At 37.1% G+C, this 11473-nt stretch overlaps 1 pseudogene; it reads left to right on the top strand.

Annotated features, from left to right (window-relative positions):
- The first annotated feature begins 1734 nt into the window (after positions 1-1734).
- On the top strand, positions 1735-10775 carry LOC144365768 (reticulocalbin-1 pseudogene; annotated as a pseudogene).
- Positions 10776-11473: the final 698 nt, after the last annotated feature.

The following is an 11473-nucleotide window of genomic DNA, read 5'->3' on the forward strand; positions in this document are numbered from 1 at the left end:
AAATATGGAAAACATATAAATGAATTGTTTAATAATTTATTTTATTTATTTCTAACTCTGGGAACAAATGTATCTGAAAATAAAAATGTTGGCCATTTTTGTCATTTTGAGGGGAAATTTGTTATATATCTTCCCGTATGTAAAGAGAACACATTAAATACCATTTAAACTGCCATTGATGATTGTCAGAATGTACATTATTATCTTGTTATATAATACATCAATGCCACCAAGTTTATTCAGTTACTTAAGATTGTTTACCATTACAACAAATGGTCTGGCACTGCGTTTTGCTTATAGTTCCTCTGTTCTGATTTTGTGTATATTTTCCCTACTTTGTTCTGATGTCAAGATGTAGGCTGGCATGTTTTACTGTATGCATCTAAACTGTTATTCTCTACTTCAATTTAATATAATTTAATTCAATTTAGTTTTATTTTACTTTACTTTTTTAAAAAACATATTTTCTCCTGTTTCTATTCTACTGACAACCCTGAAAAGGCCATTAGAAATTCACATAAAACAAAGATCCATAGCTCTGTAAAAGATCAAAGTCAATTAAGTGATTGACCATTACTCTGTAGTTGTATTATGATTGTATTATGATTCCTCAAGTTTCCTGCTCTTTAGTCAATATTCATTGTATTTCTAAAAGATACGTTTGCAAAATTATTGTTGGTCAGGTGAGTTGTATGACACAATGAGGACCAATTTGAAAAGCTGTTGATATGTTAAAATATTATTAGAATTTTATGAAGAAAGCTCCAGTAATTCTATTACATGAAAACTTTAAGTAGCTATTTTGAGGTTTTGTGCATATTTTAGAAGATAGTAGATATCTATCAAAACTCCCTTACACCTGCTTACAAAGTAATAATTTAGACTCAGTAATCTGTAAACACTCTCATGCCCAAGCTCTAAAAGTACCATATACAGATTTACTTGATGAGATCATCAGAATCCAATAACTGAGTCAGCCCCTGTGACAAAGAGATTTTAGGGAGAGATAGTATTAGAGCATGTGTTATTTGCTTACTTTGTTCTAACAGACAAAAATACACTTTTACTGAAATATAAACAGTGTCAATCATCATCCTTTATTTGAAACTGAGATTTTCCTTGTCTCTATTAATAATAGTTAATAGCCATTCCTGGCTCACACTGTGATGAGTGACTGTCCTCAATCTTCACATCAATCCTGAGCATTAAAAGGAGGAATTTCCTTGGAAAGTCATCACTGTGCTTTTACCACTGTCTTTACTAAATTGCCTAGATACTTTCATTATACAATTAACCAGCAGCCTAAACCAATGAAAGCAATGGTGGGGCAAATAGTTCATTATCAGGTTGCCACTGTCTATCCCAATTCTCTACCAACCCAGAGCCCTTTGCTTTAAGCTGTCTCAGTAGAAAGAGGAAGCTTAATCATGAAGCTCAATTTGTTTCCTTATTGAAATGCTTAAAAGCATTAACATGGGTGTAAGAAGAAGATTTTAAGGGTATTCTTTCATTTTATTTCCCATTCTCATGATAAATAAAGAAGTTCCCTTAAATAAGGAAGTTGGGTAAAAAAAAAAAGAGAGAAAATTGAAGCTATGCACTGCAGAACTCTCTGGAAAGGGATTTTTAAAAAGGATTTTACCTCCCTCTGTAAGGTAAAGGAAAACTTCACAAGAAGGGTTCCAAAAAAAGAAAAGAAGTCAGAACTGAGATAAGCTTTGAGATATAACAAAAATGAAGAGCAGTGACCTCTGCCCATCAGGAACAGTGAAGATGGCTGCTTCTCTCTGTCCTGAGCCACCAGGATGGCAGAGCAGCTTGAGAGCAGAGGTGGCTGTGAGGGTTGCCAGGGCACAGAAAGCACTGGATAACCCAAAGTAATGATGTTGTAAAGGAATTAAATTTCTTGTCTTCAAATTTTATCCTGTAGTTGACTTTTTTTACTGTCCTAGTTAGCAGATCTGTTAAGGGCTGCAAAGTGCCTCACTTTGATATATAATTCAAGTCACAGTATTAAAGTCTATTAGAATTTTTACCTCTTTTTCATGAAACTGTGAAATCTCTCTGTAAACACCAAAAATGAAAGGACAAAAATCAGCTACTGTATTTTAAAATCAAAAAGGGAAATCATTGGATGCAAGGCAATGTATTAATAGAGCAGAATACTTTGGATTCCACCTTTCCCTTTGTTGGGTTCTGGTGACCATAAAGTAGTTTCTGATATCCCTTTTCTGAACACACTTGTCCTGTTTTTCTCATGAAAAGGGAGTTAAAATGCTGTGTCTCTAAAGAATAAGTGGCAAAACTTATGTTTATTTTTATTATTTATTTTAAATGAATTATTTAAATGCAGAGTAAACAAAGGCCAATATGGGATGCAATCCCATGTTTGTTTACAAAGAAAGAGCAGAAGGAAGAAGCAAAGACAGTCTGATTGGAATGCAATACAGATGCATGTTTGACAGAATCATGGCCTAACAGAAGGTAAAGAAAATGCCAGAAGCCAAAGTTACCCCTCCCCCCCGCCCACATACACTATCTAAAAAGGCAGGTCCAGTGGAAACAATCATTTTTTGCTCTTCATGCTTCAGGTGAAAGTCAGTCACCTTGGTACACAGGTCCTCAGTCCCACTTGGGACAAAGGGCAAATGAATTCAAGCTTGCCCTTGCCATAGGGGAGCCACCTGAAGGAAAATAGCTGTAGTTCCACTATCCACCAACTGGACTTTAAATAGGCAGTTAGGGTTCCTGATGGGAAAAAAAAAATGGTAGTATAGAAAACTAACAGCAAACTTGAAACCTACTTTTTTTTTTTTTTGACAGAATTCTCAAAATGGCAGGTGGGAGAAGACTGTAAGGCAGAAATAGGTCACCACATGCATTCAATAATCCTCTCTGGTTGAACTTGAGGAGGCTGCTTACTAAGCAACATCACAGGCAAAGACAGATAGCTAGAAGAAAACAGCTTTTATGAGGGACGGGAGGAAAGATCTCAGCACAGCATACCTAGCTAGGCACTTCACCTGAACTAATGAGGAGAAAAAAAAGCCCAGCTCAGTTATCTTGCTTTCCCTAGTTTTCCTGCAGCCTACTTCTTAATGGTGTCCTAAGCAGTTTATTTTGTTTAATTATCTAGTTCCATTACAAAGTGGGATGACTTTGCTCAAAATTGCACTTAAATATTACCTTCACGAGTGTTATTTACTATGTTCACAGACAAGTTTGTAGGATTTATAATATTCATAGAGAATGATGTATGCTTGTTTGAATTTAATTTAGACTGAAGGAATAGATAAAAGGGGAGGTTGAGAAAACCCACAGGATAGCATTAAGAAAATGAGGCAGAATAATGCAGCTAAAAAATGCAAATCTTTCAACGTCCATTAATACAGTTAATATAGAAGTAGAAGAAAAGCATGGACTTCCTGACTAGGTATTCTTAGAATTTACAGACTCTGAAAAGTGTCTTGTACTCTTTTAGTTGGTTTGGATTACTATGAGAAGCTAACATATATATTAGCTTATAAAACAATGGAGATTAGTTTATTGAATTCTTAAGGTTAAAATTCTGAAAGCAAACTGTGTTCTGGTGAGGCCCTCTTCTGTGTTGCAGAATGTTGAATTTTTGTTTTATACTCACATGGAAAAGAGTGAGAGAGAGTTGTTTGGCATTGCTTTTATATGGGTTATACTCTCATGGCACATCGTTTCTCCCTAAATTCTTACCTCCTAATTCCATAACACTCGGAATTAGGTTTCTGACATATGATTTTTAGGGGGACACAAACATGTAGGCCAAAGTTTAAATATTCATTAAATAAAATTAGTATGTGCCTATTGCTAAGTAAAGAACAAAGTTAGAGCTTGTCTTCTGTGAGTGAGTGTTAATTGACCTAATATAGCTAGTGGTACACCTTGCAACAGACTATTTGAGTGAAGGACTATGTCACAGAAATATTTACAGTAGCTGAGTCCTTGTTTAAAAATAATTCTGAAATTCACACACACAAAAAATTACACTGACTATTAAAAGATTCTTAGAAGAAAATAAACAGTATACAAATCATCAATAGTTCATTCTGTCTGTGGTAACATCTTTGGGTCTCTTTGTAAAATATACTTTATCACTTTGTATTGGAGTTCTTCTTTAGAAAATGGGATGTCATTGAAAAAGAAAATGAATAATTTTTCTGAACAAAATAAAAGTAATCTCTTGTATCCATGCCAATATTAAAATAAATGCAAGCATTAAAATAGGCATCTAAGAAGACACTAGAACTCCTTTAATTTAGAAAGGTCCTGTTCTTTAAGTACAGCTGAGAGAGAATGATCTATCTTATTTGCCTGAGAGTCAAGTCAACCAAATATGTCAAATACCCAAATTGTAAAAAAGCAATATAGCAATGAAAAAGTTCAAAAGTAATAGACAAGTAGTATCACCTTAAGTTCATCATTTAATTGGGGACAGAGAGCATATGCACATGGAAATACACTCCAGCATTATTGCATCTCCTTACTGACACAAAAACTCAGTACATATGTGCTAATGGGATAATTAAGTGGCCTTCTCAAGCTGCTTACCAACTTCCTAACTTCTGAAGAGTGGTTTTGTAAGTGACTTTGACATTAAAACAAACTGGTTCAATAAGAAATTGCTCAGATGGATCTGTTCTCTCTTGTTTCCCTTCTTTTTTTTTCAGTCAACTATTAACACATTTAGATAAGATTATTCTATTACCAGATTAAGTGTTTGCTGTTTGTCGTGCTAGAAACATCTATTACTCTACTCCTGCATTGTGGTTAATGTTGACAAAATTATTTATGTAGCTTTCCTCATAATCTTTTGGTGAAAATGATTAATGCCACTTGTACATTCAACACACATTATGCAAAAACAGAGTATCTCTTCCATTTACCACCCAGCCCATCAACTGCACTTACAATATAGCCAGTTCCAGAATGAACCCGAAGTGAAACTGTCTCCCAAAATAAAAATTATAGTTAGCAGTTCATTGATAATGAAGTAATTCTTTTTCTTTTCATATCATCTTCTCCTTAACTCTAATATATAAATAACTGATAACTAGTTCAAACTGTTTCTCAATTGTATTGATTAAACAATATTGTTAGGTATTCAGCCAAGTTCATGGATAAATAAGCTTGAAAAAAGCTATTGATTATTTCCTCCTTTTGGAGAGTCAAAAGGCACATTGATAGTACATGTGGATGCTGAACAATTCTGCCATAAAATATTTGTTTGTATTCAGTGAACAAAGTGTTTTTCTAAATGTAATTTAACTTGTTGCATTTTGATTTGCAAATTTTCCATTATATTAAAGAATTAATCTAAGGAATAAAGAAAGCAAAATACTAGAAACACATAAAACCCCTCCTTGGAATGAAAGGTGGTCTTTAAAGGTGGGAGAAGAGGGGGTGGTAGTCCTTGTGTATTTCATATTGTTATGAAGGGGTATCAGAAACTCTAACTTATACAAAATAAAGAGAGATTTCTTCAATTTCTAAATGCTGGAAAAATCCATATTGAAGGATCTGGCATCTCATAAGTGTCTTTGGGCCACATTACCCATCGAAGAAAGCAGAAAATCTAAAGAGCGTGCACTACAAGTCAAGAGAGCGAGGGTGGGGTGGGGCAAAACCACGTTTAAAACAACTATAGTTAATTTACTCCTATGACAGTGGTGTTAATCTATATGTGAGGGCAAAACCCTTATGATGTAATCACCTCATAAGCATCCCACCTCTCAACACTATTCCATTAAGAATTCAGCTTGGAACCCATGAGCTTCAGGGAGCACATTCAAACATAGCTGTAGCAAACAGGGCACTTTTGTCACTGATTCTGCCTCAGTGTGGACAAACTGCTTTATGTCATTCCATTATAACCCAGAAATTAACCAGGTTATCATTACAGAAGAACATCTCAAGATACAAAACTGTCTTTGGTGAAATCTTTAGTGTAAAGATGGAAAAATGTTACTATCAAAAAACTATTAATGATTCTTTTTTTAAGAGAGAGAGAGAGAGAGAGAGAGAGAGAGAATTTTAATATTTATTTTTCAGTTTTCGGCAGACACAAAATCTTTGTTTGTATGTGGTGCTGAGGATGGAACCCGGGCCACATGCATGCCAGGCGAGCGCGCTACCTCTTGAGCCACATCCCCAGCCCATATTAATGATTCTTAAACACAGTGTCTCTCAAAGGACAAATATCTCTATTATGGATGCAGTTGAAAAAAGAATAAGCATTGCCATATGCAAAGGACTTTTGGATTTTAAATGTGCAGAACTGTTTAAATCCTGAATTTGTTATTCCCTAAATCTCAAATTCCTCCACCCCATTTCTCTGACTTTATCTTTGTGTAGAACTGATAAATAAATGTATGAAAGGGTATACATTTCATGCTAAATAAGTGTCATGTGTTATTATTTTTATACATGTTAGTTCTAACCCTACTTTCAATGGGGGAAAAATTGTAGACTGGAGGTTGAAAAAAAAGGCTACTGAGTCATATTTCCAATCCTTTTTATTTTTTTTTCTTTTGAAACAGGACTTGCAAAGTTGCTTGGGGCCTTACTAAGTTCCTGAGACTAGTTTTGATGATTAACTCAATTTGATTAATAGACGAAATTAACTCCAGAATGCGAAGGACTAGAATCAAAAACAATTTATACATATATTTCATATAAAGTAAAAAATGATTATCTTATTTCTTAAATCTGAAATTCCAGTTTAGAACTTGCTATAAAATGGTATCACTAGCAGTATGTGCCTGATAACTGAAGACTTAAAAGATTACACTGGAAGGTATTGCAATGATCTGGAATGGGACAATTTGTTTTGACATGAAGTTGTCATGTTGTTCATCATGATAAAAAAATTTAAGACACCTTGTTCATTGTTGAGGGTAAAAATGGCAATACTGATTGAGAAGCTGATGTTTCAATAAAATGTGTTCAGTTTACAGTGAAGGTTATAGGGTCATATGAGCACACAGGTGTGATATATGTGTATATGCATTCCAAATGTAAAGCAGGCATCTAATATTGTAGAGAACATTGGAGAAAACAATTGAGAAATATCCATTTAAACAAAAGTAGGCAATTTTTTTTCCAGGAAACAACCCTGTGAATGATGGTAAGGATATGAAACAGGCATGTGCACAATGTTTATATATATATATATATATATATATATATATATATATATATATATATATATATTTGGGGGGTGGTTGGGTGGGCAGTACCAGGGATTGAATCCAGGGGTGCTTAATCACTAAGCCACATCCCCAGCCCTTTTTATTTTTTTTCTTTTGAGACAGGGTCTTACAAAGTGTCTTAGGACATCACTAAGTTTCTGAGGCTAGCTTTGAGCTTGTGATCCTCTTGCCTCAGCCTCAGGAGCTTTCGGGGCTACAGGCATACATGCATTACTGTACCTGGTTCACAGATCTTATTTTTGTATAAGGATATTTTGTTTTTGACATAAAATTTAATCTAAAAATTTCAGCAAATGCTATATATAAATGCATAAATTTTATATCCCCTTTTAATAATAATTATTATGAAAACTCTCTTACAAAAGCAATTTCAGCATTGTTATTTATAGGTTACATTAAAATATAACTGAAGTCTTCTCTAAACTTAAGAAAATTTTGTCAAAATTGGAATTCCTAATCACTTAATTGAGTCAATGGAAATTAAGGTCCTAATTCACTCAGATGAAGAAGCAGTTTCTTCTATTACTTAATGATTTGCAGAGAAAGGTATAAGCAAGAAGTTTGTTTGGAGGACACATATGCAAAAATCACTAATGAAAAATCAAAGGGAAGAGATGTTTTACAAACCTGAAAATTCAAAGTGATGGCTTCTTTTACCATTGTCTCACCTATGGCTAATTTATGTGACACTCACAAAAGAAAAATGTTTCTGCCACCTACAGAAAAACTGACCACATTAAGATCTAGTGTAAAATAAATGGAGCTGCCTGATCTATGACACTAAAAGGATATGCTATTTTACGCGGCAGATTCATGAAAGAATCAGAATATTTCAGAAAGAAGGAATGAATCCCCTTATTATACACTTAAGGGAAGAGGATCATAAATGAAAAATTACTGAGGTGCTAAGATTGGAACTTCAATTTTGGTTCTCAAACACTTCTGTAGAAAAAAGAATTCAAAACTTTCGATATTCAACCCAGATCTGTTTTCTACCTCTTTGCGATTTCCCCCCTCTAAAATCTTAATGGCAAATGTGCAGTGATTTTAATTTACTTGCACATCCCCTTGGCAGTCCTTCTTTCCTGAAGTACTTGCCATCTCTTGTTTCTGAGATGTAGAGTAATGAGTCTGTTGCTGTAGTTAAGACAGTGAGGCCCCTCGCGACGAGAGGCGGGGAGGGGCCGAGGCGAAACCCGAGCCGGGTGCCCACCACCCCGGCTGGAGACGTGGCTCGGCGGCCCCGGCCTCCCCTGGCTGCTCAGCGGCCAATGGGCGCCTGAGCCCGGACGCCCGAAGCCGCCCGCGCGAGGTCGGGGCGCGCCCCTCGGCGGGGCCCGGGGCGGGCTCTGGCTGCGGCGCCCGCCGTCCCTCCCCCCGGCGGTCTCAGTCCCGCCGCCGCGCTGCGAGCCCCTACAGCCGATCCGCCGCTCGCGCCGCCCGCTCCTGCCTCCCTCGCGGCCGCCCTTTCCTCCGGACCACGGCGCGCCGTGGCCGCTGCCGCCTCCTGGGGCTCGCCCTGGGGCTGCTGCTGGCGCTAGCGCTGGCGCCGCGGGCGCTGCGGGCCAAGCCCACGGTGCGCAAGGAGCGCGTGGTGAGGCCCGACTCGGAGCTGGGCGAGCGGCCGCCCGAGGACAACCAGAGTTTCCAGTACGACCACGAGGCCTTCCTGGGCAAAGAGGACTCCAAGTCCTTCGATCAGCTCACCCCAGACGAGAGCAAGGAGAGGCTGGGGAAGATTGTTGATCGAATTGACAGTGATGGGGATGGCTTTGTCACCACCGAGGAGCTGAAAAGTTGGATCAAACGGGTGCAGAAAAGATACATCTATGATAATGTTGCTAAAGTCTGGAAGGATTATGATAGAGACAAAGACGATAAAATTTCCTGGGAAGAATACAAACAAGCCACCTATGGATACTACCTGGGAAACCCCACAGAGTTCCAAGATAGTTCCGATCATCACACCTTCAAAAAGATGCTGCCACGTGATGAGAGAAGGTTCAAGGCTGCAGACCTCGATGGGGACCTGACAGCTACTCAGAGGAGTTCACTGCCTTTCTACATCCTGAGGAGTTTGAGCATATGAAGAAAATTGTGGTGTTGGAAACTCTGGAGGACATCGACAAGAACGGGGATGGGTTTGTGGACCAGGATGAGTACATTGCCGATATGTTTTCTCACGAGGATAATGGCCCTGAGCCAGACTGGGTTTTGTCTGAACGGGAGCAGTTCAGTGACTTCCGGGATCTAAACAAGGATGGGAAGCTGGACAAAGACGAGATTCGCCACTGGATCCTCCCTCAAGATTATGACCATGCCCAGGCCGAGGCCAGGCACCTGGTATATGAGTCGGATATGAACAAGGATGAGAAGCTAACTAAAGAGGAGATACTAGACAACTGGAACATGTTTGTTGGAAGCCAAGCTACCAATTATGGGGAAGATCTCACTAAAAATCATGATGAACTTTGAAGAGACACTCACTATAATGTGGCAGATTGTCATACGCTTTCACTCATTGTCTTGGGTGGTTGCTACAATTGTCTAATTTACAGTAGTTGTGTCCCCCCAAATGCAAGTTTATACCTCAGATTGGGGTACAAATGATTTTTTCACTAAAGATTTACTGGAAAGTGCTCATCACTATTTTTTCAGTAAGATTTCTCTCAAAGCACATTACAATCTTGGCAAATTGCAATTCTGCATGGGGACACATTGCTACAACATGACTTTTTAAGTTTTTTTCCACTAAATTTAAATGAAAGGGGAATAAAACTTGAAAAAAAAACCCTATTATTCTTAAGGTTGGGTGGGAGGGGCAGTATATGGAGTGACTGCTACATATTTTAACTATCAGGGTTTTTTGTTGTTTGTTTTTTTATTATTTGCCACTGCTAAAAAGTTGGAGAAGTAAAAATTCTGATGAAGCTAGATAGTGGCATTGTCCCAGGTAGCCTTATTTCCGAGCAAGTCTAACATTTCAGATTCTTTCTTCCTTTTTACTCTGAGCTGTTACTGTAAGTGGTATATAAAACCTCTGTGCATTTTTATGTACAGACCTGCTAATGTGCACAATAAATTCACATTTTCTTTTTGTTTTTATATAAACTGAGAAGCAATCAAGAAAGATAATGTGAACAAGAAAGGAGTTTTAAGAGGTAGGGAAAAGATGAATGTCAAGCATTTGAAGAACTATAGGAAAATGATAAACACTTTAAATATACTTGAGAAAATTTTCTTGACAAGTAAATGAGGTAGGTATGATCTTTGAAATAGTGAATAGAAATACAGTCCGTTTCTTCAATGATCCTCAATTGGAATGAGGCCGTGGGATCACAAGAAAGCAAAATGTAGTGGAATTCATTAGTGAACATGAATCCCTCACCTCGGATCTGCCTCCAGGATTGTTGACACCGTGGGATTGGGACTGACTGTGATGTTCCGAGCCATTGACTGAACTGGCAGAAATGATGACTACAAGTTGAAATTCCACCTTGTGAGTAGGAAGTGAAATAAAGGATCCCGAGAGGATTTTCTACTGTGAAAAAAAAAAAAAAAGACAGTGAGCATATCTCAAGTCTTAAAAGGAGTTTTATATTTACACTGAAAACCCTGCAACATCTGATTGTCAGTCCTTTCCTTTGTGTTTACTCGAAGAAAAATTTGGGGGTGGGGAAGAAGAAATTTTTTTTTTTGAAGCAGGAAATTATTTAGACTGAACAATTTATGAACAGATATGTTATATTCTCCTTTTAGCCTCATCTTCCTTCTTCTTGCTGTGTTTAAATTGTAAGCATATTGAGAGTTCCTTAAAGGAAGGATAAGTTCTGTACTGTTGTGAGTGCACACAGTGCCTAAAGAATGCCTCATACCTAGTTAAAATTTTAATAGAAGTTTATTATTTAGTTGACAAACCCCATAATGCTAAGTGTATATGTAAAGGTTTTGTCTCTTCATTTTTCAACATGTTTAAGCATGTTGATGTTTTGTCTATGTTCATTAAGGCAGAGTTTCTTTAATATGGATGGATTTTATAAAATGCACACCCACAAACACACATATATCCATGCTAAATTTAGAAGCAAAAAGCAACAAAAGGCATAAGACATTTTCTTAGCTGTCTTCAAAGATAAGAAAAGACAGAAATAATAACAACAAAAGCAAATGACTAGAATATTCTTCTATGTACAAAGAAATTTACCAACTATACTATTGTCATCTAGGAGAAA

The sequence above is a fragment of the Ictidomys tridecemlineatus genome, chromosome 8 (genome assembly GCF_052094955.1).
Source record: "Ictidomys tridecemlineatus isolate mIctTri1 chromosome 8, mIctTri1.hap1, whole genome shotgun sequence".
Classification (NCBI taxonomy): domain Eukaryota; kingdom Metazoa; phylum Chordata; class Mammalia; order Rodentia; family Sciuridae; genus Ictidomys; species Ictidomys tridecemlineatus.